Source organism: Heloderma suspectum, chromosome 4, assembly GCF_057233095.1.
Source record: "Heloderma suspectum isolate Gila_16-S chromosome 4, 16-S_ref, whole genome shotgun sequence".
NCBI classification, from domain to species: domain Eukaryota; kingdom Metazoa; phylum Chordata; class Lepidosauria; order Squamata; family Helodermatidae; genus Heloderma; species Heloderma suspectum.
Genome location: NC_139461.1, coordinates 264,404,772 through 264,430,350, shown reverse-complemented (window position 1 = coordinate 264,430,350; position 25,579 = coordinate 264,404,772). Strand labels below are relative to the sequence as shown.

Sequence of the window (25,579 nt, the reverse complement as noted above, 5' to 3'; positions counted from 1 at the left end):
GTGGGCCTTAGGAAGCATTAGTAACAACAAAGCTAGCGGAGATGACAGTATTCCAGCCGAGCTATTTAAAATCCTAAAAGGTGATGCTGTTAAAGTGCTGCATTCAATATGCCAACAAATTTGGAACACTCAACAATGGCCGCAAGACTGGAAAAGATCAGTTTACATTCCAATTCCAAAGAAGGGCAACGCCAAAGAGTGTTCAAACTACCGCACCATTGCGCTCATTTCACATGCCAGCAAGGTGATGCTCAAAATCCTACAAGCTAGGCTTCAGCAGTATGCGAACCGAGAACTACCGGAAGTTCAAGCTGGGTTTAGTAGAGGCAGAGGAACTAGAGATCAAATCGCCAACATTCGCTGCATCATGGAGAAAGCAAGAGAATTCCAGAAAAACGTCTATTTCTACTTCATTGACTACGCGAAAGCCTTTGCTTGTGTGGATCACAACAAACTGTGGCAAATTCTTAAAGTGATGGGAGTACCAGACCACCTTACCTGTCTCCTGAGAAACCTGTACAAGGGTCAAGAAGCAACTGTAAGAACCAGACATGGAACAACCGATTGGTTCAAAATTGGGAAAGGAGTACAACAAGGCTGCATATTGTCACCCTGCTGATTTAACTTATATGCAGAGTACATCATGAGAAATGCCGGGTTGGATGAATCACAGCTCGGAATTAAGATTACTGGGAGAATTATCAACAACCTCTGATATGCAGACGATACCACCCTAATGGCAGAAAGCGAAGAGGATCTAAAGAGCCTCTTGTTGAGGGTGAAAGAGGAGAGTGCAAAAGCTGGTTTGAAACTCAACATTAAAAAAACGAAGATCATGGCATCTGGCCCCATCACTTCCTGGCATATAGAAGGGGAAGAAATGGAAGCAGTGACAGATTTTACTTTCTTGGGCTCCAAGATCACCGCAGACGGTGACTGTAGCCCTGAAATTAAAAGACGCTTGCTCCTTGGGAGGAAAGCTATGGCAAACCTAGACAGCATAGTAAGAAGCAGAGATATCACCTTGCCGACAAAGGTCCGTCTAATCAAAGCTATGGTTTTCCCAGTAGTAATGTATGGCTGTGAGAGCTGGACTATAAGGAAGGCTGAGCGCCGAAGAATCGATGCTTTCAAACTGTGGTGCTGGAGAAGACTCTTACGAGTCCCCTGGACTGCAAGGAGGTCCAATCAGTCAATCCTAAAGGAAGTCAACCCTGAGTGCTCATTGGAAGGAGAGATACTGAAGCTGAAGCTCAAATATTTTGGCCACCTAATGCGAAGAGAAAACTCTCTGGAAAAGACCCTGATGCTGGGAAAGACTGAAGGCAAAAGGAGAAGGGGACGGCAGAGGATGAGATGGCTAGATAGCATCACCGATGCAATGAATATGAACTTGAGCACACTCCGGGAGAGAGCGCAGGACAGGAAGGCCTGGCGTGTTATGGTCCATGGGGTCACGAAGAGTCGGACACGACTGAACGACTGAACAACAATACCACCCAATAGCCAAAGCTCTCTATATCATTGGTGCTTGATAGGGATAATCTGCCAGTGTTCCTTTTTATTATTGTTTCTGTGTTTCTTATCTCTTTTATGTCAAACCACTCTTGTGAAAGCCCTTTCCCTAGCTGAAATCCTGGCTCCTTAGGGACTACAGGGGCTTAAGTTAAATGATCATCTTGTCCTGAACTCTTGTTGCTGTGCATATTGCCAGTTGCTTTATCCATCTCAGGGAAATTATGCATCTAGACTAGTGGCTGTGAATGATGCAGAGTTTTGTGTTGTAGGACTTAAATGATGGAGCTGACAAGCATCACCACAATGGCACCGCTGTCATCTTGTTGTCCCAGATGTACAGAATTCAGAGACAAGAACTACAGTGTGATGCAGCAGCAGTATAATAGTACATCCCCAATAACATGAGAAGCTACGCTATACCAGGTCAGACTGTTTGACCCATTTAGCTCAGTATTGTCTACCCTGACTGGCAGCAGATCTCCAGGGCCTCAGGCAGAAAAGCTTGTATTTCCCATCACCTGCTACCTGCTCCTTGGAAATTCTAAGGATTGAACCAAGGACCTTCTGCATGCAGAACATGTGGTCTATTACTGAGCTACAGTCCCCACAAAATATTACAGTCTAGTTGCTGGGGAAGTTGCTGGTTCACATGTAATGACAACCCAATCATGGGTTGTCGTTGAATCATGAGTTGTCATTATGTGCGAACCCTGCACTATGGTTTAACTATAGGTTGATAGCCACAAAAAACAGGGTTCACAACCCAACAACAAACCATGGGTTCTCTTCCTAGATTGTTAAGCCATAGTGCAGGTTTTGCACATAATAACAACCCATGATTCAACAACAACCCATACTCAACCCATACTCTGGGTTGTTACATGCAAACCAGATCATTTGTGTCCTTCAACAGAAGCACAACCTCAAAGGGATGATGTGCTTATTTTTGCACACCACCAATGGTTTAGGAAGGCCCTTAGGAAGCCTGGTGGCAGTACCAGCAAGCCCCACTCAAACTCATAGTCACTGTGTAAGAACAGTACTGTAGTCTTGTGCAGCTCCTGTTCATTCAAAAGAGGCTTTCGCAGGAGAAATACTTACTAGACTGTGTCCCTTGATTAGTGGGAGTAGTGCCACTTGGATTTTCTATATCTTGGGCAGGTATTGCTCCTTTCTCCTCTGGTTTCCAAACGGCTTTTCCAAACAATAATTTATTTGCAAAATAAGAGCATCATCTCTTCTCTCTTGTTTTTGGGTATCCAAATGTCTTTCTTCAAGGTTGTGCTTCAAGTTGTGGGATATACCATTTCTCCAGTACTCAGTATTTTGTTGCTGGGAGACTGCGATTCTTTCTCAAGATAGCACATTCATTATTGTGAATGTTGCATGGAATGTGGTTCTGCAACTGCCCCCAACACTTATTGGAGGGTGCCTGTAATGTGACCCCTCCCATTACAATGCTATTGCCCTTTCTTTTCTTAGAATAATAATAATAATAATAATAATAATAATAATAGGAATGTGATCCAACGAAAGGTGAAATTCCATTTTTATTTCAATGGGAGACTTAAGCATATGCTTAAATCAATGGGACATTCAGGTGATTCACTTTAGCTGGATCCTGCCCAATATGATTTGGAGGTGAGATGCCCCTACTTCAAGGCAGGGAAACTAACATGGGACTTCTCTTGAGTTTGCCATGATAATGTATTTATGTGTTAATTGGCTGAATGATAGATTCAGTTCTAACCCTCCTTTTGACAGACCTGGGTCTTCAGTTTTGCTTTGTCATTTTCGCCTGTGCAGTAGGTCCAGCTGGGACATGAGAATGAGAGCAAGACTGTGGCTTCACCTCTGCAATGAGTCCAGGCAAAGTCTGGAGGCAAATCTGGAGAACTCCATGTCCGTTTCAGTGAGTCCTGCTAAGTAGTTTCTGCAGGCAAAGCTTAGATGGACTGGATGCATGCCTGAAAGTCCAAGGGAGTCTTGTCAATTTCACCTTCCAGCTTTTGATATCAGAAGTGAAATTAACAAAGCTCACTTGAGGGCAGGAAATGAGACGTGTGGGGAAGCATATGTAACACCCCCCACCCCCCACCCCAGCCCGCTGTTTTAAAAAAAGGCGCGCAGCTGCAGGGTTATTTCCTTGGAAAAAAGCGAGCAAGTTATTCCTCTTCTCCTTGTCACTCTCCTGCGATTGAATGGATTCAGCTTAATGAGGGACTCGCCGGTGGATCGGGCAAAGGAAATGATGTGGTTGTTGTAGGGAGGGAGGGGTCACAATTCGCAAGATCATACGGATAAGCCCGAAGCCTGCCTTCCTTATCTGACCGGGTGACGGCTCTCTCTCTCTCTCTCTCTCTCTCTGTGCGTGTGCGTGCGTGCGTGTGTTACAATTTACAAGATCCTCCGGATAAGCTCGAAATGTAACCTCACCGCCGCACACATTCCACGCCCGTCCCTCTGAAGACCATTGTTGCAATTAACTGAAGGAAGCCAACAACTGGAGGAGAGATTTCCTGCCTCCCACCCCCGCCAATCCCGGCAACGTATCGGGAAGAAGAAGGCAGGAAAGCCGCTGGCCCAAGATCTTGGCAGGCGAATCCCTGCGGACGGGAGAGATGGAGCTGTCAGGTCCACCGGGGCCAAAGGGTTAAACCTGTTCTGCTTCTCTCTCTCTCTCTCTCTCTCTGAGAAAGTCTGACGCTGGAATAAACAGATTGCCTGCCTGCCTGCCTGCCTGCCTCCACCCAGCCGGGGCTTGGACCTTCTGGAGAAAGCATCAGGGGGAAAAAAAAGAACAAAACAGGAAAGAAGAAGAAGCCAGCGAACCAGCGTGTGTGTGTGTGTGTGTGTGTGTGCGCGCGCGCGCGCGCGGTTGTGTGTCACGTCACACCAGGCTGGCACCCTCCCTCGCAGCAGCAGCAGCAGCATAAAGGGCTGGCGTGTGCCGGAGGGGCAACGAGGAGGCCCACGTGACGGCCCCTCCCAGTCGGCATCCCCGGGGGTCGGCACTTTGTTCAGGATGCTGCTGCTGCTGCTGCTGTCGCCTCCGCGCGCCGTTCGCATTGTGAGCTGACGCTCCGGCAGTTTCCTCCTCGGCATCAGCTGCAACCAAGAGGAAGAGGAGGAGGAAGGAGCCTGCCCTGTCGGAGAGGCAGATCCCTCCCGGTCCGGGCTGGGGCTGCCTGGACGAAGAAAGCGAGAGGAACTTCAGGGGAAGCGGGCGGGCGCGCGGGGGACACCCCAGTCCGGCGCTGACGGCGGATCTTCTCCGCCCAAGCCGAAGAAGAGGAGATGGCGGGTGAAGCGCAGGCAGCCCAGCAGGGTAAGTCCCGACTCCCGCGTCGCGTCTTGGGCACAAGAGCCTCTTGGATCGGGGTGCTGGGGGGGTGCGCGCGAGGGAGCCTCTCCGCTGTCGCCAGGGCCCGCGGGGGGCGGGGGCTCGCTTCTGCCGCTCTTCAGCCGAGGCGTCGAGGTCAGCCTGTGGGGGCTCCCCGGAGAGACCGGGGGCGGGGGGGAGAGGAGAGGAGCGGAGGGCTGGCTGGGTGCGCGCGCTCTCTTTTTTCTTTCTTTATTTGGCCGTATGGTACATTCTGTTCGGCGGCCCTTGCCAAGCGGCGAAGGTACAATCAGGCTGGCTGGCGGGCTGATCTGCACCGGAGCCAGCTGCCAGGAGGGCAGGGTGCCTGTTCGGAAAGACGGTGGCTCAGCCGAAGGTCAGCAGCGGGTAGAAGCGGGAGCCCCCTACCCTCTCCGGTCTAGACTGACACCCACTGAAGCCGGGTTTGGCCATGGGAGAGCGGATCTGCTTGGACATCGCAGACTTCGGAGGCACTTAGGCTGCAGTCAGTGGTGGCTGGCAGCTTCGATTTCGGTGAGGCTGTAAATCCGTTCTGGGTTTCAGTCAGAACCAGCCAGAGCTCTAAAGGAGCTATCCAGGGTGCTGAACCTATTTCCCCCCCATCACCCTGGATAGCTCCTTTAGAGTTCTTACTGGTTCTGACTGAAACCCAGAATGGATGGACAGCCCCACCGAAACTGGAGCCACCAGCCTCCACTGGTTGCAGTCCTAACACACTTCTTAGCAAAGGCAGAGAAGCAGTCTGTATCAGGTTGCCCCCGTCCAAACTTCCTGCACTTCTATACTGGCAGAAGGCCTCATTGCCCTAGCCCATGCTTGGCGGGACCTATGGCCTTCCAAATGTTTGTGGACTGCATTCCCCATCATCCATGCCCATCGGCCATGCTGGCTGGGGCTGAGGGGGGCTGGGGTACAACAACGTCTGGAAGGCTGCAAGTCCTACATTGCCCACTCCTGCATTTGGGACTGCACCTCATCCTTTTGACCTGTTGTCACCCAACTGATTCCTTTGGGGCCTGCTTTGGCTTGAGGTGCAACATGTGAAATGAACAGGATGCGCAGAAGGGGACCCTGAGCAGAGAGAAGCATTCTGATTTGGCAGGGGGCAGAGTTCTGTGCCTTCAAAGATTCACCCTGCCCTATGCCATATGGCAGCTTTCCTGGGCCTGGGGCCCTCCAGATGTGTTGGACTTCAGCTCCCAGCATCATCAAGCCAGGCTGGCTGGGGGATGCTGGGACCCGTAGCCCAACACATCTGGAGGGCCCTGGCTCTGGTAAGGCTCCATGTGCAGTGCTGGGGATGATTGTGGCTTCCAAACCAGGCTAAGTTGGAAGAGGATCGGCTGTCTCCAGCCTGCTCTCTCCACCCCCCCCCCCAGCAATACACAATAGGGGTCTTTGGACATTACAAACAGGTTGTGCCAGAGGAAGCACAAGGGATGTTTTTCTTGGAGGGCCACTTTACACCTGACATATTTTGGTATATGACTAAAATCAACAGCCAAAAATGTACAGTGTGAATGTAACAAACACAAGTGTCATAAGATAAGCTCATCGGGGAACTGAGAGGGGCAGCTCATATTACCACCTATTGTGCAAAGGAGCCCTTTGGTGTTTCTTCCCCTGTAGTTTACAAAGCAGGGTCTTGTATATCTCCCTCATGAAGAGGTTGGTGAGTTCCAGGCAGGAACTGACCCTGGACTAACCATTTGGTTAGTCCAGGGCCCGCCCTGGTTCCAGAGGTCCTAGAGCTCACAGTCTGATCACATGTACAAATCCTTCCCCTGTAGTGGAGTGCATGGTGTACTGTGCACAAAAAGATCTGTTGCTGCTTATTGTACCCGAAGCCTCTCCAAATGGTTAGTCTCAGAAAGCAGGGGGTGGGGAACTGGCTGCTTGGCTTTTCACCTCCAATCCTTAACCCAGCCCTCCCCAACCTGGGGCCCTCTGGATGTCTTGCATTACAACTTCCAGCATCCCCATCCAGAGGGATGCTGGAACACACAGCCTTGGAAGCCAGTAAGTGGGCTTTGCTTACAGCCCCCCTTTCTCATTGTCAGCTCTACAGGCCAAGAGAATATTAGCTTAAGGCTGGCTTGGCCAGTGCACTCTCTGTGTATTGTTGGAGGCTTCTGAGCATGACACGGGGGAGGAGTCATTTCTGGTAATAGTCTACTAGGAAATAGGCCAAGTTGACTGAGAGTTGTGGGCGCTAAAGAAGTGGGAGGGGGGAGAGAAGGAGCGTGTGTAATCATCAAACGGCATTCTAGTTCCCGAGGAAGTGGATAAATCAGAAGGAACAACTAACAATGAATGCATCTCATTCTTCCTTTGGAAAATCAGACTCCCAGTTTTTTGCTTTAGTTTTCTTGCAGGGCTGTTGCGCGCACTTTACCACTAGTTTGTTCTGAGCTGGATTAAGCTGCTTAAGCCAAAAATGCTGGCTGTTTTTGTTGTTGTTACATACATAGCAGATAAATGCCATGCCTGTGTGGTTGTACAGACACATTGAGCGAGAGGCAGCCTCTGCTTCGGAAACCCAGAATCCATACATACAAAAGCAGCATTGACAAAGAGAAGTAAAACAGCAGGGAGGGAGGAAGCAGTGGGTGCCTGAGGACCACCCAAAGGAGTTTGGGGGGGGGGTTGCCTCATAAGGCAAGTTGGCATAAATCAGCCTTCCCCAACCTGGTGCCCTCCAATTGTGTTACCTACAACTCCCACCATCCCCATCCAGCATGGCTATTGGGGATTATGGAAGTTGTAGTCAGACATGTCTGGAGGTGCCATGTCAGGGAAGACTGGTATAAACTTTGACATCCCCATTGGTATGCTGTGGCTTAATTTTCTAAAGTTTTATAATCCTTACAAATTAGTTGATCTTAATTCATGATGATTAAAAAGTCCTCTGTTGTTTCTCCAAGCCTGCTATATTTGTTCCTTAGAGCGTGAACCCTTTTGGCTCAGTGATTCATCTACTCCTTGCTGGTGATGGCTTTGCTGTAATTTGTCCTGAGCCTGCTGGATAGGGCAGGGAATAAACAAAGGCATAAATAAAGAATGATGTGTGATCTCCTTTTAAAGGGTTTGGGGGCAGGAGTTTATTGGCTCTTGTCTGCCAAGTGGGGTGAAGCCTTGAAAAGCACAGCAGATGCAACACGCAATGCCCTTGTTTATTGAAAGGCAGGCTGGAGGTGGCAACAGCTTGGCACAGCTCCTAAAAAGGATGTCCCCCCACCCCTTTCCTGCTGCCAGGGATGTTCAGCGAACATCATTGGTACCATGTTCTGCTTCTCTAGATTGTTTCTGAGCACAGCTGCCTGCCACAGTTTCATCCTGGTGATAATCCAAGCTTGGCTTTTCTTTAGGAGGGTCTTGGGAGATGTATTTCTTGGAACTCTTAAAGTTCAGATGCATGTTGAATGGGCTACATCCTACAAAGGTTGCAACTGGGAGGTGAATTGGGTATTGGCATTTCCATTTCTCAGCTGAGGCTAGAAGTCCTCCTGCCCTTCTCCGAGCTGGGCTTCCCCCATGTCACTGCCAGCAGGAGACCTTGGCAACACTAGTATACTGATACATAAGAATGTAAGAAGAACCCTGCTGGATCGACCAAGGGTCCATCTCATCTAGCATTCTGTTCACACAGTGGCCAACCAGCTGCCTGTGGGAAACCCATACGTAGGACATGAGCACAATAGCACCCTCCTCATCGTGTTCTCCAGCAACCAGTATTGAGAGGCAATACTGCCTCTAATACTGGAGGTAGTATATCACCATCAGGACTAGTAGCCATTGATAGCCTTATCCTCTATGAGGCTTATTGCATGGGAACTAGTCCTGGATCTTGTGACAAAATAGATGTAAATACATTTGTTTAAAAATGTTATTCAATTAAGGGCACAATCCTATGCATGTTTAGACAGAGAAAAGGCCTACAACACCCAGCATTCCCCAGCCAGCATGGCTCATGTCATGTCTGCATGGCTGGCTGGGGAATGCTGGGAATTGTGCCCTAAGTGGTCTCTGTCTGAGATGAGGGGCACTACTTAGCAGTTGGAAGAGTCTCCTCATCCCACTGCAATGAGAGTTTCAGATCACATGGGATTATTCCTTAGGAGAAAATATACCTCTGGCCAGCTCAGTGGTAATATGAACTATTTATTATTATGAGCTAACTAATCTTTTAAAGCCAACAAAATGGCTTTGGATGGGTGCACCTATTCTGTCAGTGGGGATCTTGGGAATGACTGAGGTTTCAGAAAGGGAGAGGAAGGACAACTAACAGAATACACTCCAGGGCAGCCTTCCCCAACCTGGGCCCCTCCAGATGTTTTGGACTAAAACTCCCAACATTCCTGATCATTGGCCATGCTGTTTGGGGCTGATGGGAGTTGAACTCCAAAATACCTGGAGAGCACCAGTGGGCTAAGGGCTGCTCCAAGGTGATGCTCACCAATGTCAAGAGATTTGGGGTCAATGCATGTGACCAAACTGGCACCTGAAATGTTGGGCAAGTGGATTGGCATCAGAGCTGACCATGTGCTGGCACAGGAGCACTGCATCCCCAACTCACAGCTTGGCTCGCATTGGACAATGTTACTGCTCCCGCTGTCCTACCTCTGTAAGCTTTGAGGTGGTAGAGGGAGTTGAGCTCATGATCGAAATGCAATGCTGTCCCACTTAACTCACCTTCTAGCATGTCAGCTCATATGAATTTGTACAACGACAGAAAGGAAAAAAGTCCAAAATGGTGCAAAACCAATATTTATGAAAGCAAGGATCTCTAGGCATTTCAAGACTCCATTCTTCCACAAGAATGTAAGAGTTTACCTGCTGAAAGAGCAGATCTGTCCTTGTATGAAAATATTCCCCTGCAGGAGAAGAGGAGGCTTGACAGGCATCAAACCAATATTTACGACAGGATCCTGATACCTGTCAAGACTCCTCTCCTAAATATTGGTTTGCGCCATTTTGGACTTCCTCCTTTTTGTCATTGTGTTTATCTATTGTTGCCACCTTCCTACATTTCTTTATGGCTGCCTTCATCGACCTGGTGCCCTCCAGATGCCAGCTGGGAATTATGGTAATTGCAGTCCAACACCTCTAGAGGGCTCCAGGTTGGGGAAGGCAACTTTAGAGGAATGTGTCCCACATCACCTATTCATTGTAATCACACAGTTGCTTCAACAGGTGTTGTCACCTCAGCAAGGATCCCCTTAATACACATGCTGCAGGGCATTGCCTTGATGATGTGAATTGCTCTTTGGACTATCTCTGTTGCATGCTCTTAGATGTCCTTTCAGTCCCCTGCATTAAGGTCAGTCAGGCTGTTCCCCAAACTGACATGGATAATAAGCTGTGCCTGCCTGCCTGCTGGGCATTGGAACTGTCACTCCTGCTGCTATAAATTTAAAACATTTTTACCATGTCTTTCTAGCTATCAAGGTCTTCAAAGTGGCTTGTAACCTAGAATAAAACAGTTCACAAGAGAATCCAGATAAACTAAAGACCAGCAATCCGTCTTCAGACATGCCATACAACAGAACTAGCAGCAGGGGTCACATCTCTGCTCACACCAAAACCATAAGAAAATACAACAGTTTTGACTTGACAGTGGAGCAGACTGTCTTGGGAGGTGGTGGGCTTGGAGAACTAGAAACAGACATCACATGGCCATCTGTCAGGGATGCTGAGGTTGCAGTCTGCATGGTCAATCCTGCATTGAGCAGGAGTTCAACTATATTAGAGGTGGGGAACCTGTGGTACATGGTCTGCATGTGAACTATGGCATCTTTGGAGTCTCCCCACCTCTTCAATATGGAGTCATTCCTAATGAAAGGTGAGAGGCGGAGGCCATACAGAGTGTCCCAGGGAGCAGGGAATAAAAGAGTGCTTTGAAAGCAAGGATCTGGCCTTGAAAGCAAGGATCTGGCAGGTGTCTCTCCTTGGGCAGAGAGAAGGTAGCCTCCTCCCACCTAGGCATGGATTGCCGAGAGCTCTGAAAATGTGGATCTGCACTTTCAAAAGGCCGTGTGTGTGTGTGTGTGTGTGTGTGAAAGAGAGAGTGTGGGGTGGTGATGATTTTAATTTAAGATCTTAGACTCTTTTTCTTATAGGAATATTAAGAGAGAAGAAAAACAGTCTAGGGTAGTGATGATCTTAAGAGAAAAAGAGAGACAAAGAGTATAAGGTGGATCTGGGCCCACCCACCACAGGGATGTGACCCCCAACAGGCAGATTATCTTAGAGGGTCCCCAATGGAAGAAAAGAAAGGCTCCCCAGTCCTGGACTAGATTACTTTCCAAGTCTAAAAGTCCATGATTCTCTGATTCCTGTTGAACCCCTGCAGTGCCTCCCTTATCCTAGAGCTTTTCTAGGCATATATAAATATTTAGAGACAAGCTGAACCTGTGTGAAGCCGACTAGTTTACACAATTTATTCTGGTGACCCCTCAGTGTGGAGAGCTGGCACTTGCAGGACCTTTGACAAATTACTCCTTCCCCTTATGATAGACCCGGCCGAGTGGGGCATAATCGAGTGGGGGGTCTGGCATGTGCTGTGGAAACCCCAGCAGTGATTGCTGAGATTAAGTCATGGATGACAGAGATGCTGGCAGAGCCTTTTCCCACTCAAGCGGGGGGGGGGGGAGATGCAGCAGGCGAGGGGGAGACCTGCTGATTCAGCACAGGGAAAAGAACAGCTTTTGCTGCCAGAGAAGCCCCTTTCTCGCTATTGCATCTACTATTGATTATCCAGCCCTGGAGGACTCGGAAGGTAAGCAAGCACATTTGGCCTGCCTAAGTAACATGGAAAGAGGTTTTCTGTTTTAAGCTGGCAAGAATCGGGATGGATTCCTGGAAGAGGATGCTGAGAAGGCTTAATGAGAAGACGTTGTTCTATATTGGACCAGGACAGCACCCAAGGCTTGGAGCATTGATTCCCAAATAGTGGGTCAGGGTCCATCAGAGGATTGTAGAGGGAGCAAGAGGCTGACAGCAAGGAGTGTCTGGAATGATGGAGGACAATGGGCTAAAAGAGGTGGGAAATGATGTCTTGGTTGGCGGGAATGCCGAAGCAGCGCTTCCTCAATGTGGTTAAAAATCTCATTAGAGATGGGAACAATCTACATCAGCCTTCCCCAACCTAATGCTCTCCAGATGTTTTGGACTTCAGCTCCCATCAGCTCCAGCCAGCATGGCTAATAGTCAGGAATCCTGGGAGTTGTAGTCCAAAACATCTGGAATGCACCAGGTTGAGGAAGGCTGCTCTGTGGAATGGTGGTTTCCAGAGTCTCTGTAACAGAACAACACAGGCTGCCTAGAAGGCCTTTCCATTGGTTATCCCTTGCTCTCTATGACCCTCTTCCCCTTCCAAGATGAGACCCAGGGGTGAAGGGTTGGTGTCCTGATCCTGTGCCACCACATCACCTGCTGTAGTACAGGCAGTCGTTTCTGCCATTAAAAGTGCCATCCTATCCCTGGTGTTTAATCTACTGACCTTTTATCCAGCCTTAACACCCCATAATATTATGCATTATTACTGGCCTTGCTAGTGCGGTACTGCACTGATGCTAGGGCAAAGGGGACTACTCCAGCCATCCTTAGCTTCGGCATTTACCCTTTTCCATATCCCCCTCTCCCACCGCCAAGTCCTTTGCATGGTGTAGAGTACCCTCACCCAACTTCGCACCTTCTGGATGTGTTGTACTACAACTGCCATCATCCCCACCCAGCTGGCTGGGATGATGGGACTTGTAGTTCAATACATCTGGAAGGCAGCAGGCTAGGGAAGGCTGGTATAGAGGATCAGGCTGCTAGAATGGAAGCAAGAGCCAGCAAAAAGGTTGACGCCAAGCCTGTTGCAACACCTCCTGGAGTTCTGTGTAGTGGCAATGAAAGCTGGTGGTGGCAGCACCTTGGATAGCCCCTTTAGAGTTCTGACTGGCTCTGACTGAAATCTGGAGTGAATTCACCACCCCACTGGCATTGGAGCCACCAGCCTCCACTGTGTAGCTGATGAAGCCCATAAACACACTGGAGCGACCCATTTCATTTGTGCTTTTTGGAAGGTGTCCCATCCAGGAAGCCAGGTGCCCGGGTGGGATCTTTGTTTACCTGCTTGCACAGCTGACATCAACAGGAATTGTTTCTGTAGATGCGGTTCGGAAATCCCGGGGCTGGCCTGCAACACAAACAGCCCCAGGCTGCCCAGAGAGAGGCTCAGTTAACAGCTACCGGGGCTCCTGCCCTCTGTCACAACAGCAGGAGGTAGGTCTATAAATAGACTGCTGAGATCCAACGTTTTTTCCTGTTGAACAACAGGCATCCCTGCTGTGGTCAACGGGGCAGGAAAAAGGTGTTTCCTCTTGATGGGACCTGGCTGGGCCTCTCTGGGTGCTGGATGAGACTAGACAAGAGAAGCAGGGAGATGCGGTTTCAACGACACACTCAGCAACATCTGCTCTGGGCTCCAACAGTTTGCCGCGGAGCCCTGTGGGACAGGCAGAGCCTTCCATGTCCCAAGAAGTGAATGGCTGAGACCAGGTATCTTGCCTCAGCCAGTGGCCAAACAAGGCTTCCCCACCCCAGATGGCTCTAGCAGCTGCCGCTGCACTGTGTTGCTTGTTAGCCTAGGGGCTGCTGGGAAAAGGTTCAGAAACAGACTCCTGTTAGGCAGGATGGTGAGTTGCAGAGATGCTCCCCCTTGGCTTTGTCAGCTGCTTGGAGCTACTGATTCACAGATCAAATAGGCCGTGTCAGGTTTCTTCTCCCCCTTTGCCCCCATTTTAATTTATTTATATACTCATTAATATGCTGCTTTTAAAGACACAGTCCTCATGAGGGGGGGCAGGCAGTACTTAAAATTTATATTTTAAATGTAAAAATTTAACATATGAAATACCACTCTGTAAAAACACAGAAACCCATGAAATAATGAGGGAATATTCATAAGTGTTTGCAAAGATCCGTTTTAAATTCCGTGGTTTCTTCGCAGGGATGGCAGAATCTTCCTGTGTAAATGAGCTTTTTTGATCAATTTCTAAAAGCAGTTTTAGGTTATCTCATTTCCAGTACTTATTCAATATGGTTTTGATTTTGGGTTCTTTGCTTTGCTGGCAGTAGGGGGCATTGTTCTGCTATGCTGGCCACTGTTGAAAGGAAGCACTTCTGTTTCATCATTTGATCAACTGTTCTAAGATTGGAAAGATGTACTTTAAAGAGGGGCTTTAACCTGCCACCGATATGGCAATGCTTTACCAGACACGCGTGTACTGGAGGAATTACTGTCAAAGCAACTTGTGGCATTTTAGAGATGTACATGTTTTTTGTTGCTTGAGATTTTATGGGCCCAAACCCAGTTTGTCAGATGCAAGAAATTACTGCAGAAATTTCTATCACACACACAGTTTTTCAGTAGCTTTAATGCAGCCTTCCCCAACCTGGGGTCCTGCAGATGTGTTGGACTACAACTCCCAGTATCCCCAGCCAGCATGGATTACAACACCTAGCAACCCCCAGCTAGCCTTGGACTAACACATCTGGAGGGTACAGGTTGAGGAAGGCTACTGTAATTAACTTAAGGACGTGGTTGATCTTGTAGCAGTCGCTGAAAAGCAAACACGAAATATTAGGATTCAAGTCAGGTTTAAGTAGGAAATCCAAGTGCAGCTTGAACAGTCCAATAAAATGGACTGTTCATGGTCTATTTTATTTCTTGGCATGATGTGGGGCAGAGAGACTGGCATGCATGTCAGGAAGGAGCTTTGAAGTCATGTAGTCCTGAGTACTGCCTGCTTTCAGTGGGGATACTTGCAAGTGAGTGGCTTTAGGGTTGAGGCATTTCCTACCCTCCTTGCTCTAGACATTTCCCTCCTTTTCTAACTTGTCACTGTTGTTGGAATTCCCCCAAATGTATTGATTAGCTCATTAAGCTGTCATCATAATTCCACAGTAATGCCTTGATTAGACCCTTTAACTGGATGTTTCAGTGGCCTGTTATTCCATCAGCTGCTCTGTGCTCCTCTTGAGGATTAATTCTGCTTTTAATAGGGTTAGGCTGCAGTGCAACACTCACTGACCTGGGAGCCAGCCCCAGTGAATTCAACTGGACTTACTTCCAAGTAGACATGTATAGGATTGTACTGTTAGGGTGGTTACCCCCCCCCCAACACACACACACCTCTCCCCTTGTAGATCAAGGCTGAAGTTATGGGTACTGAGTTGAGACTTAGGGAACAAGTCATGCACACTGTGCATGATTCCTAAATCAAGGGTGGGCAACTTGTGGCCCTCCAGATATTTTGGCCTACAACTCCCATCAGTCCCAGCCAGCATAGCTAATGGTGAGGGTGATGGGAATTGTAGTCCAAATGTTTGGAGGGTATCAAATTGGAGATGACTCTTCTAGGCTTGTCACCTGTTCATTATTTATGACTTTAGTTTGTTTGTGAGATGTACCATAGCTGCAAACCATAATGGAGAGCCAGTGTAGTGTAGTAGTTAGAATGTTGGACTGGGACTGGGGAGGCTTGGGTTCAAGTCCCCACTTGGCCAAGAAGCTGACAGAGTGACTTTGGGTCAGTCACTAATTCTCAGCCTAATCTGCCTCACAGGGTTGTTGTGAGAATAAAATGGAGAGGAGAAGGATGACCATGTAAGCTGCCTTGGGCTTCTTCGAGGAAAAGATGGGATATTAATGTAACAAATAAATAAACAATAAAAAATACAAAGCAATGTTAGCTAAATACATTACAAAGACGATACATTCTAATAAAGTACTGTGTCATTTTCTTATGGTCTCACAATACATTCCTTATTCTGAAGCTCTTGGGGTGACATCACTAACACCATCCCATGTGACTGATGAAACATGTATCTTCCTGTTTCACCATGTGCATAAGAACCCAAGGCCAGTCAAATTACTTACCCATACTTGTGCATACATGTAATGAAATAGATGCGGATTAGAGGCACATGTACATGCTTTTTCCTATGTGACATAGGAAAATCATCATATGAATAACCAAGTTCAAATCCCTACTCACCTATGAAGCTCACTGGCTGACCTTGGACCAGTTACTATCTCTCAGCCTAACCTACCTCACAGGGCTGTTGTGAGGAATAAAATCAGGTGGAGAGAGAACCATATATGCCACCTTGAGTTGTTTGGCAGAAAAGTGGGATATAAAATAATACATACAAAAATAATAATCTAGAGATTTGAGGAAACAACTGCGTCTCTATTGCTGGCTCTGGGCAAGTGAATCTGCTCTCTACCAAGTGGTTCTCCAGAGATGCTGGACACATGCTTGGTACCAAACACGGAGCTGCTGAAGCTAAACTGAGAGTCTTCCTTCAGTCCCAATGCCTTCTGCTAGGTGACTGGATGAGGATCTCACCTGTAAGGGAGCAGGAAAGCAAGGAGCAGAGGGCCTCTCTCTTTTTGTTATTATAATGCCCCATAGGATTGAGATGGGAATCCGAACCAATCGACTGAGAAAGCTGGGGCAAGCTTGATGCCAGACCCAGATTTTCAACGGATCTGACTGAGCACTGTTGCCCACAGTGGAAATCCAGGGCTGCGGTGTGTCCTTTTGACTTTGTGCCTCTTGCCTGATAGTAGCAAGTGGGTGGCTGAGTGGCAAAAGAAAGCCTGCATCATTTCTCTGCAGGATCATTATCTCACAGAATTACTCCTTTATTTATATTCATCAAGGCACGCTCCACTGGAAAGAGAGAGAACATGGAATAATAGGCAAGCCCTTTGTCTGTACTCCCTCCCTGCAGCTCCCCAGAGAAGCCAGCAGGAGGAGCAGGTGTCTCGCTTTAAATCTAAGCCAAGCAAGCCCTTCCCTTCCCTTCCCTTCCCTTCCTTTCCCGAAGTTACGGTGCGGTACCGTGAGCATCTGCTTCAGCCACACACGGGTTTAAGGCAGTTTCCTCCCTCAGCAGTTAGTGGATTAAATGCAATCGGGTGGTGGCTTCTGGAGGGGACTCAGTGCTGCAGAATCTCCTAGGAGCAATGGCTGATACAGTGGAGCTGGCAGAGTCATTAATATTACTGGAAAAGCTAGGCAGAAATACTCCGGGCCAGCCATGTGAGATCTGGGACAGCTGCTTCGCTAAGCAACAGGGTCCTGCATTGATCATCGTATTCACATCATAGCTTATTTGAGCTCACCTTTCTGGGATGGGGGACGTGTTTACAAAGTTAGCTTGTAGCCTAGTCAAGTGTTGGCAGTGATGGGTTATAATACATTAGGTGCAGATGTGGGGTAAAATAGTTATCCGTATAGAATCTGTGTGCGTGTGTATCCCAGCCTTCTTCAAAGGCAAGAGTGGGCCCTTTGTGGCCCTCCAGATGTTTTGGCCCTCAACTCCCATCAGCCCTAGCCAGCATAGCCAATGGTTAGGGATGATGGAAGTTGTAGGCCAAAACATCTGGAGGACCACAGGTTGCTTACCCTTGTTTAAGGAGCTCACAACAGCATACATGAATGATCCCCTCTTTTTAACCCTGTAAAATAGATTAAGCTGATAGTGATTGGTTCAAGGCCACCCAGTAAGATTCATGGCTGAGTGGGATCTTGAATGCCACTTGCCCCAGTCAAAATCCATAGCTCTACCCACTGTACTATATTTCCTATCTATGCTTATCTGGCATTTACAGCAAGATCAGGAATGATGGTGTCCAGTTTCCTACACTTTTCATAGGTTGTCTGTGCTTTCAACTGTTGTGTAATAGGCAGAAATTCATCAGGTGAAGCCTTTCTCCATTACTGGATTTCCATGCTGGGGAATGCAGCACCTGTTGAAATTCTAGGAACATAGAAAGTTGTCTTACACTACAGGATATTTACCCATCTGACCAGCAGCAGTTCTCCAAGGTTGGTGAGATGGGAGACAGTTCTGTGATGTGTGTGTTTTCTCAAGGAAGTGCTGCTCCTACCAATCATCAGTTTAAATACAATATCGGGTTGGATTCAGAGAGTGGTGTTTTCCCACAAATCACTGATTGTGCACTTACCAAGTGGTGGGAATCAACCACTCGTTTGGACCTTGTTTGGCTGAAGAGGTCCTTTGAGAGACAGACTCTGCAAGCTATTTACTCGTTGGGTAAACTATTTTTTTCCTTAGCTCATCCCAAAAGATGCAGACTGACATGCATAAGATCAGGTTTCATGTTCCTAACACGATAATCTAACATTGAACTGTTTGACTACTATGCTAACAACAGAAAGGAAGTTAAACATCCTTAAATCACTGAAATGAATTTAGTTAAGCCTACAATCCTATACCCACTTACCTTGGAGTAAGTCCCCATTGAAGTTAGTGGGACTCGCTTTGAGCAGACATGTATAAGAGTCCACTGTGTGTGCGTGTGCACATGCATGCATGTGTGTGTGTTAAGGCTACAATCCTATGCAGAATTAGGCATATGTAATCCCATGGTTTGGGCATCCCTAACTCTGCATAGAGATCTGCATCCCTAACTCTGCATCCCTAACTCTGCATAGAGACTAGAGATCTCTTCAAGAAAATTGGAGATCGCAAGGGAACGTTTTGTGCAAAGACGGGCATGATAAAGGACAAAGAAGGCAGGGACGTCACAGAAGCAGATGAGATTAAGAAGAGGTGGAAAGAATACACAGAAGAACTATACAGGAAAGATCTTAATGTCCTTGATAGCCATGATAGTAATGTCCTTGATAGCCATGATAGTGCGGTCACTGAACTTGAGCCGGACATCCTCGAGAGTAAAGTCAAGTGGGCCTTAGGAAGCATTAGTAACAACAAAGCTAGTGGAGATGACAGTATTCCAGCTGAGCTATTTAAAATCCTAAAAGATGATGCTGTTAAAGTGCTGCATTCAATATGCCAACAAATTTGGAACACTCAGCAATGGCCGCAAGACTGGAAAAGGTCAGTTTACATTCCAGTTCCAAAGAAGGGCAACGCCAAAGAGTGTTCAAACTACCGCACCATTGCGCTCATTTCACGTGCCAGCAAGGTGATGCTCAAAATCCTACAAGCTAGGCTTCAGCAGTATGCGAACCGAGAACTACCAGAAGTACAAGCTGGGTTTCGAAGAGGCAGAGGAACTAGAGATCAAATCGCCAACATTTGCTGGATCATGGAGAAAGCAAGAGAATTCCAGAAAAACGTCTATTTCTGCTTCATTGACTACGCTAAAGCCTTTGATTGTGTGGATCACAACAAACTGTGGCAAATTCTGAAAGAGATGGGAGTACCAGACCACCTTACCTGTCTCCTGAGAAACCTGTACGAGGGTCAAGAAGCAACAGTAAGAACCGGACATGGAACAACCGAGTGGTTCAAAATTGGGAAAGGAGTACGACAAGGCTGCATATTGTCACCCTGCTGATTTAACTTATATGCAGAGTACATCATGAGAAATGCCGGGTTGGATGAATCAGAGGTCGGAATTAAGATTGCTGGGAGAATTATCAACAACCTCCGATATGCAGACGATACCACCCTAATGGCAGAAAGCGAAGAGGATCTAAAGAGCCTCTTGTTGAGGGTGAAAGAGGAGAGTGCAAAAGCTGGTTTGAAACTCAACATTAAAAAAACGAAGATCATGGCATCTGGCCCCATCACTTCCTGGCATATAGAAGGGGAAGAAATGGAAGCAGTGACAGATTTTACTTTCTTGGGCTCCAAGATCACCGCAGATGGTGACTGTAGCCATGAAATTAAAAGACGCTTGCTCCTTGGGAGGAAAGCTATGGCCAACCTAGACAGCATAGTAAGAAGCAGAGATATCACCTTGCCAACAAACGTCCGTCTAATCAAAGCTATGGTTTTCCCAGTAGTAATGTATGGCTGTGAGAGCTGGACTATAAGGAAGGCTGAGTGCTGAAGAATTGATGCTTTCGAACTGTGGTGCTGGAGAAGACTCTTACGAGTCCCCTGGACTGCAAGGAGGTCAAATCAGTCAATCCTAAAGGAAATCAACCCTGAGTGCTCATTGGAAGGACAGATACTGAAGCTGAAGCTCAAATATTTTGGCCACCTAATGCGAAGAGAAAACTCTCTGGAAAAGACCCTGATGCTGGGAAAGACTGAAGGCAAAAGGAGACGGGGATGGCAGAGGATGACATGGCTAGATAGCATCACCGATGCAATGAATATGAACCTGAGCACGCTCCGGGAGAGAGCGCAGGACAGGAAGGCCTGGCGTGCTATGGTCCATGGGGTCACGAAGAGTCGGACACGACTGAACGACTGAACAACAACAACTCTGCATAGGCTGGGCTGTAAGGCTGCAGTCCTATACACCAGCCTTCCCTGACCTAGCTAGGCTGGTGGGGGGATTATGGGAGTTGGAGTCCAACACATCTGGAGAGCATCAGGTTGGACAAGGCTGCTATACACACTGTATTTCTTTATTACATTTATATTCTGCCTTTTCTCCAAGGAGTACATGGTCCCCTGCCCATTGCTCTCATCACAATAACCCTGTGAGGTGGGTGAGGCTACTTGTCCTGATGGCTGTACGCTACCTCCAGTATCAGGAGCGGTAAGCCTATGTACACCAGTTGCTGGGGAACATGGGTGGGAGGGTGCTGTTGCACTCATGTCCTGCTTGTGGACTTCCCACATGCAGCTGGTTGGCCACTGTGAGAACAGAATGGTGGACTAGATGGACCCTTGGTCTGATCCAGCAGGGCTCTTCTTGTGTTCTTATGAGACGTAGTGCCTGGCCCAAAGTCATCCAGTGAGCTTCATGGCTGAGTGGGGATTTGAACCTGAGTCTCCCCAGACCTAGCCTGACACCCTGACAACTATTCCACACTGGCTGTTGCTTGGAAGCAAGCTCCATTGAACTCAGTGGGACTTACTTCTGAGTAAACATGCACACAATCAGACTGAAAATCCATTAATTTGAAGGGAACTGAAACTCTTAAGTCCCTCTGGATTGTGCCCTGTGAGTCTTCCAGCAAACAGCTGTGTATCTCGCTGGGGAAATCTTTGTCCAGGGAATGAATGGAAGAAATGCTAGCAGTTGCTCGTGTAATTCAAATGCTGGAGCAGAGTTATGATGGAATATCCAGGGTTCATGATCAGTTCATTATAGAAAGGTTTTGCCCATCTTTCAACGCGATAGGCCATGCCCCCTCCCGCAGGTCTCCATGTTGAAACGAATGATTTCCCTGCATTGCTCAGTGAGAAACCAGCCCCTAACGTGAGGACTATCATTGGAGTGTCTAATCTTCGGGGCAGCCTTGCAAGCTGTGTTTAGACATAGTTTAAGTGCAGCAGCATTTTGAAAAAGGGATGGGAGGCAGACAGGCTGGCAACCAGGAAATTGAAACATTCTTTTCTTCATCCAGAGGCAGAGAGGCTGCGCATACTGAGCATGATCCAGCCTGGATTTTCTGGAGGTAAACACTGCTTGAAAGCAAACTCTTCAGAAGGGAAGGAGAAGGTATTGCCTAACACGACGCGGTACATAAAAAAGAGGACCAGGCTAGAGAGATCGGGGTAGGGATAAAGGAGTGTACCCCTTCCACTTCGGCTAAATCCTGGGTGGTAGAGGGGAAATATACAAGGCATTTGCAGACATTGCTCAACTTCGCTACTTGAAAGCAATTAGGTCAAATGACTCAGACCCAGTTCAAACATTCCCTCTCAGCCATGTGGGGCTGCTGCAAAAAATTTAGTCCTCCCTTCCTGGCAAGAATCCACATAACGGTGGAAATGTTTGAACCTTAAGATCATCATCAGCGGCCCTTCTCCGTGAGCCCCTGCCAAAGGAAGTGAGGCGGATGGCTACTAGGAGGAGGGCTTTTTCTGTTGTGGCACCCCGGCTCTGGAATGAGCTCCCTAGTGAGGTTCGCCTGGCGCCTACATTGTACTCCTTTCGGCGCCAGGTGAAGACCTTTTTATTTTCCCAGGCATTTTAGCTTTCTAAATTTTTATCTTTGCTGTTTTAAATCTGTATTTTAAATTCCTGTACTGCTGCTAGGTTTTATTGTGGTTGTATTGTTATATTGTGGTTTTAATGTTCTATATATTTTAAATTGTTTTATTGTGTGTTGTTTGGTTTTAATTTTTGTGAACCGCCCAGAGAGCTTCAGCTATTGGGCGGTATAGAAATGAAATAAATAAAATAAAATAAAATAAATAAAATCTGCTTTCCTGTGTGGTCTTGCTGGATTGCATGTGATGGAAGGAACCTGCAGTAGAGTTGGCATTTGCAACCTGGTGATGCTCCCTGAAATCCCCAGTTAAACAGGACATGCGGCACCATTCTTTTTATTTGCCGCATTCTTTTCATCCACTTGCTGCAGCACTACAATTCAGTGGAGGTGGGTGGCTCTGATGTCGGTGGGGCTGTAAATCTGCTCTGGATTTCAGTCAGAACTCAAACCCAGAGTGGATCCATAGCCCCACTGACAACTGAGCCACCTGCCTCCACTGCTACGATTGGAGTTCTGCTTTTCACGGCAGCTGGGGAAGGTGGGGGTGACAAAAAGGATGGGGGGGGAAGAGACTTGAAATGCCTTAGGATGTCCTATGTGGTCTGGATTGCAAACTCTGAACTCTGAGAGGTATTGTGCAAGTAAAGTTCCTTCTCCATGGTCAGGTGGGACTTGCATCTGAAGCAGGTGCAAATATTCCTGGAACTGTGTAGATTTTCAACCATGGGCAAATGATTTTATTTTTTTTACTGGCCAGGACTCTTCTGAGGAACCCTTGAGCTGGGCCTCACATAAAGTTAGATCTTGGGCTTTTTGGACTGTCTGCGACACTGTGTCTCTTGCTGCATTTTAGTCCTGGTGCTAGAGATTTGCAAGTCCCCGGTATAGAAATGAAATGAAATTAAATAAATAAATAAATAAATAGCAATTGCACAATAGTCTGTCCACAAGAAATAGATCTATGTATATGAGGTGTTTCTGTGTGTGGGGTAGCTTTGCTGCAGGCAAGGAAGCCACTGTTTACCCTTTCACACATATGGCTGAATGAGTGCTCAACCATAGGAGAAGGGGAACAGATAGTCATGAGGACATTTTTAAAGCAAGGCCAATGACAACACTGCCCCAAATACCATCACAATGGAATTTTAGACAGCCTCTAAATGTGTTTTTTAATGGTTTAACAGCTCACAAAATAATACAGTTAGGCTGCAGTCTAACAGCCTGAACACGTATGTGGGAATAAGTCCCATTGAACCCAGTGGGGCTTACTTCTAAGTAGATATGTATATGATTGCACTGTTCTTTACTTCAAATATTCATAGCCACCCTTTCTGCCCTGTTTGAGTTCCCCAAGGCAGTGAAGGCTGGTGGCTCTGCTGTCAGTGGGGCAGTGTATCCGCTCTGGGTTGCAGTCAGAACTCTAAAGCACCATGAATAGTTCCTTTAGAAGTCTGACTGGTTCTGACTGAAACCCGGAGCAGATTCACTGCCCCACTGACATCGTAGCCACCAGCCTCCACTGCCCCAAGGTGGGACACACAGGCATGGAGGAGCTTTGTTGTTCATTGCTAATGTGTTGCAAAAGAAAACCCCAGTAGATGCCTGCACAACTGCATTCCACACAGCAGTCGCAGTAGCAATGAACGTGCTCTCTAGTAAGGGGTTTTGTTGCCCCAGGTAAAAAAAAACACATTCTACCGTGTGTTGGGGAAATGTGATCTCTGCAGAAGATGTGCAGTCTTGGGATAAGACATATGGACAAATGAGAAACAAATGTATACTTCCTGTGCAGTAGGCAGATAATATTCATTGATCTAATGGGGGAACTTACGAATAGGAGATGTGCTCTGTATCCTTGCTTTAAATTCTCTTCTCGGAGAATGATTGTTTTGTCCTGTGTGCTTGTTACTGTGCATTTTATACCAAAAATAGCCCAAGTCAGAATAGCTTCATGATGTTGGAAAGCTTGGAAAACTGCCTAAAGATGAGAGGAAACCTCTCCCCATGCTCAGCAATGCTCATGCATCTTAATCCTATGCACTTTAAGCTAGTTCCACTACATTCAAAGGGGCTCCCTTGTTGGTATGTTTGCATAGGCTACTCACTTGCCATTCCAATCCTCCATATGTTTGCATGGGAGTATGTCCAAATGAGTTCTAGTGTGCTTAAGATTGCAACCATAATAACTTTCAGTGATAAGTCATGACTAACTTAAGTACCATTGATTCGAATGGGTCTACTCTAAGTATGACAAAGTCTGGATCCAACCCAGTCTCTCTTCTTGTGCACGTGGCAATATTGCAATGGGGAGGATGGATGCTTTGTCTGTGTTTTTAGTTTTTATTTATTTTAGGGTAACCAACTTTTCTTTTTAACTGCCCTAGCTTGTTCCTTTAACAGCAGTCTGACAGATTAAAAGAAAACAGGTAAAACTCATGACTGGAATACAGCAATTGAAGGATATAACTTGTTCAAAAAGAACAGGAGGAACAGAAAGGGAGGTGGGGTTGCACTGTATGTGAAAAATACATATCTCTGCACAGAAATACAGGACGAGGAGCTTGGCAGCCCCATTGAGAGCATCTGGGTTGAAATAAATGGAGCAAAGAATAAAAGGAACCTGGTGGTCAGAGTCTACTACTGGCCACCCAATCAAGGAGAAGACAAGGATGAAACTTTTGAAAAGCAAATAGCCAACATTTTAAGGAAGCATGATGTAGTAGTAATGGGGGACTTCAATTTCCCCGATATTTGTTGGGAGACAAATTCTGCAAAACATGGCCCCTCCAGGAAATTCCTGACTTGTGTGGCGGATAACTTCCTCCTACAGAAAGTAGAGGAAGGAACTAGAGGATCGGCTATCCTTGACTTGATCCTAACCAACAGAGATGACTTAGTGGATAAAGTAGCAGTTACAGGAACTCTGGGGGGAAGCGACCATGTTGGACTTCAGTTCTTGGTTCTAAGGGAAGCAAAAGCTGAGTGTAGTCAAATGCATACCCTGGATTTTAGGAAAGCTGATTTTAATAAACTCAGAACAATGATCGGTAAGGTCCCATGGCAAGCGACGCTAACGAGAAAAGGAGTCCAAGATGGGTGGGAGCTTTTAAAAAAGGAAATTCTCAAGGCACAATCACAAACAATTCCAACAAGAAGAAAAGGTGGAAGACAACAGAAGAAGCCAATGTGGCTTCACAAAAAGCTTAGGGATGACCTGAAAACAAAAAAGGACACATATAGGAAGTGGAAAGAAGGCCAAGTAACAAAGGAAGAGTACAGGCAGATAGCACAGAATTGCAGGGATGGCGTCAGGAAGGCTAAAGCTGAGAATGAGCTGAGGTTAGCAAGGGATGCTAAAAACAACAAAAAGGCTTTCTTCAGCTATGTGCATAGTAAAAGGGAGAGGAAAGAAATGGTGGTTCAGCTATTAAATAAGAATGGCAAAACGATAACAGATGACAAAGAAAAGGCAGAGGTGCTCAATTCCTACTTTGGCTCAGTCTTCTCCCAAAAGAGGGTCTATGACCCCCCTGGCAAAGGCAAAGTACAGGCTGAAGGGGCAGGATTGCAGCTTGAGATCGATAGGCATATGGTCAAGGAAGCCCTAATTACTTTGAATGAGTTCAAGTCTCCAGGGCCAGATGAACTGCATCCTAGAGTAATAAAGGAACTGGCAGAAGAACTCTCAGAACTGCTGTCTATTCTCTTTGAGAAATCATGGAGGACGGAGGAAGTGCCAGATGAC

The 25,579-nt window shown here is 47.1% G+C and overlaps 1 protein-coding gene across 1 annotated transcript in view; it reads left to right on the top strand.

The window, feature by feature from the left end:
- The first annotated feature begins 4,765 nt into the window (after positions 1 to 4,765).
- The window catches only part of NAV1 (neuron navigator 1), a 384,551-nt gene continuing 363,737 nt past the window's right edge, over positions 4,766 to 25,579 (top strand). Inside the window, exon 1 of the mRNA XM_084853627.1 lies at positions 4,766 to 4,846. The gene's annotated coding sequence lies outside the window, so the exon portion shown is untranslated. The remainder of the gene's footprint in view (positions 4,847 to 25,579) is intronic.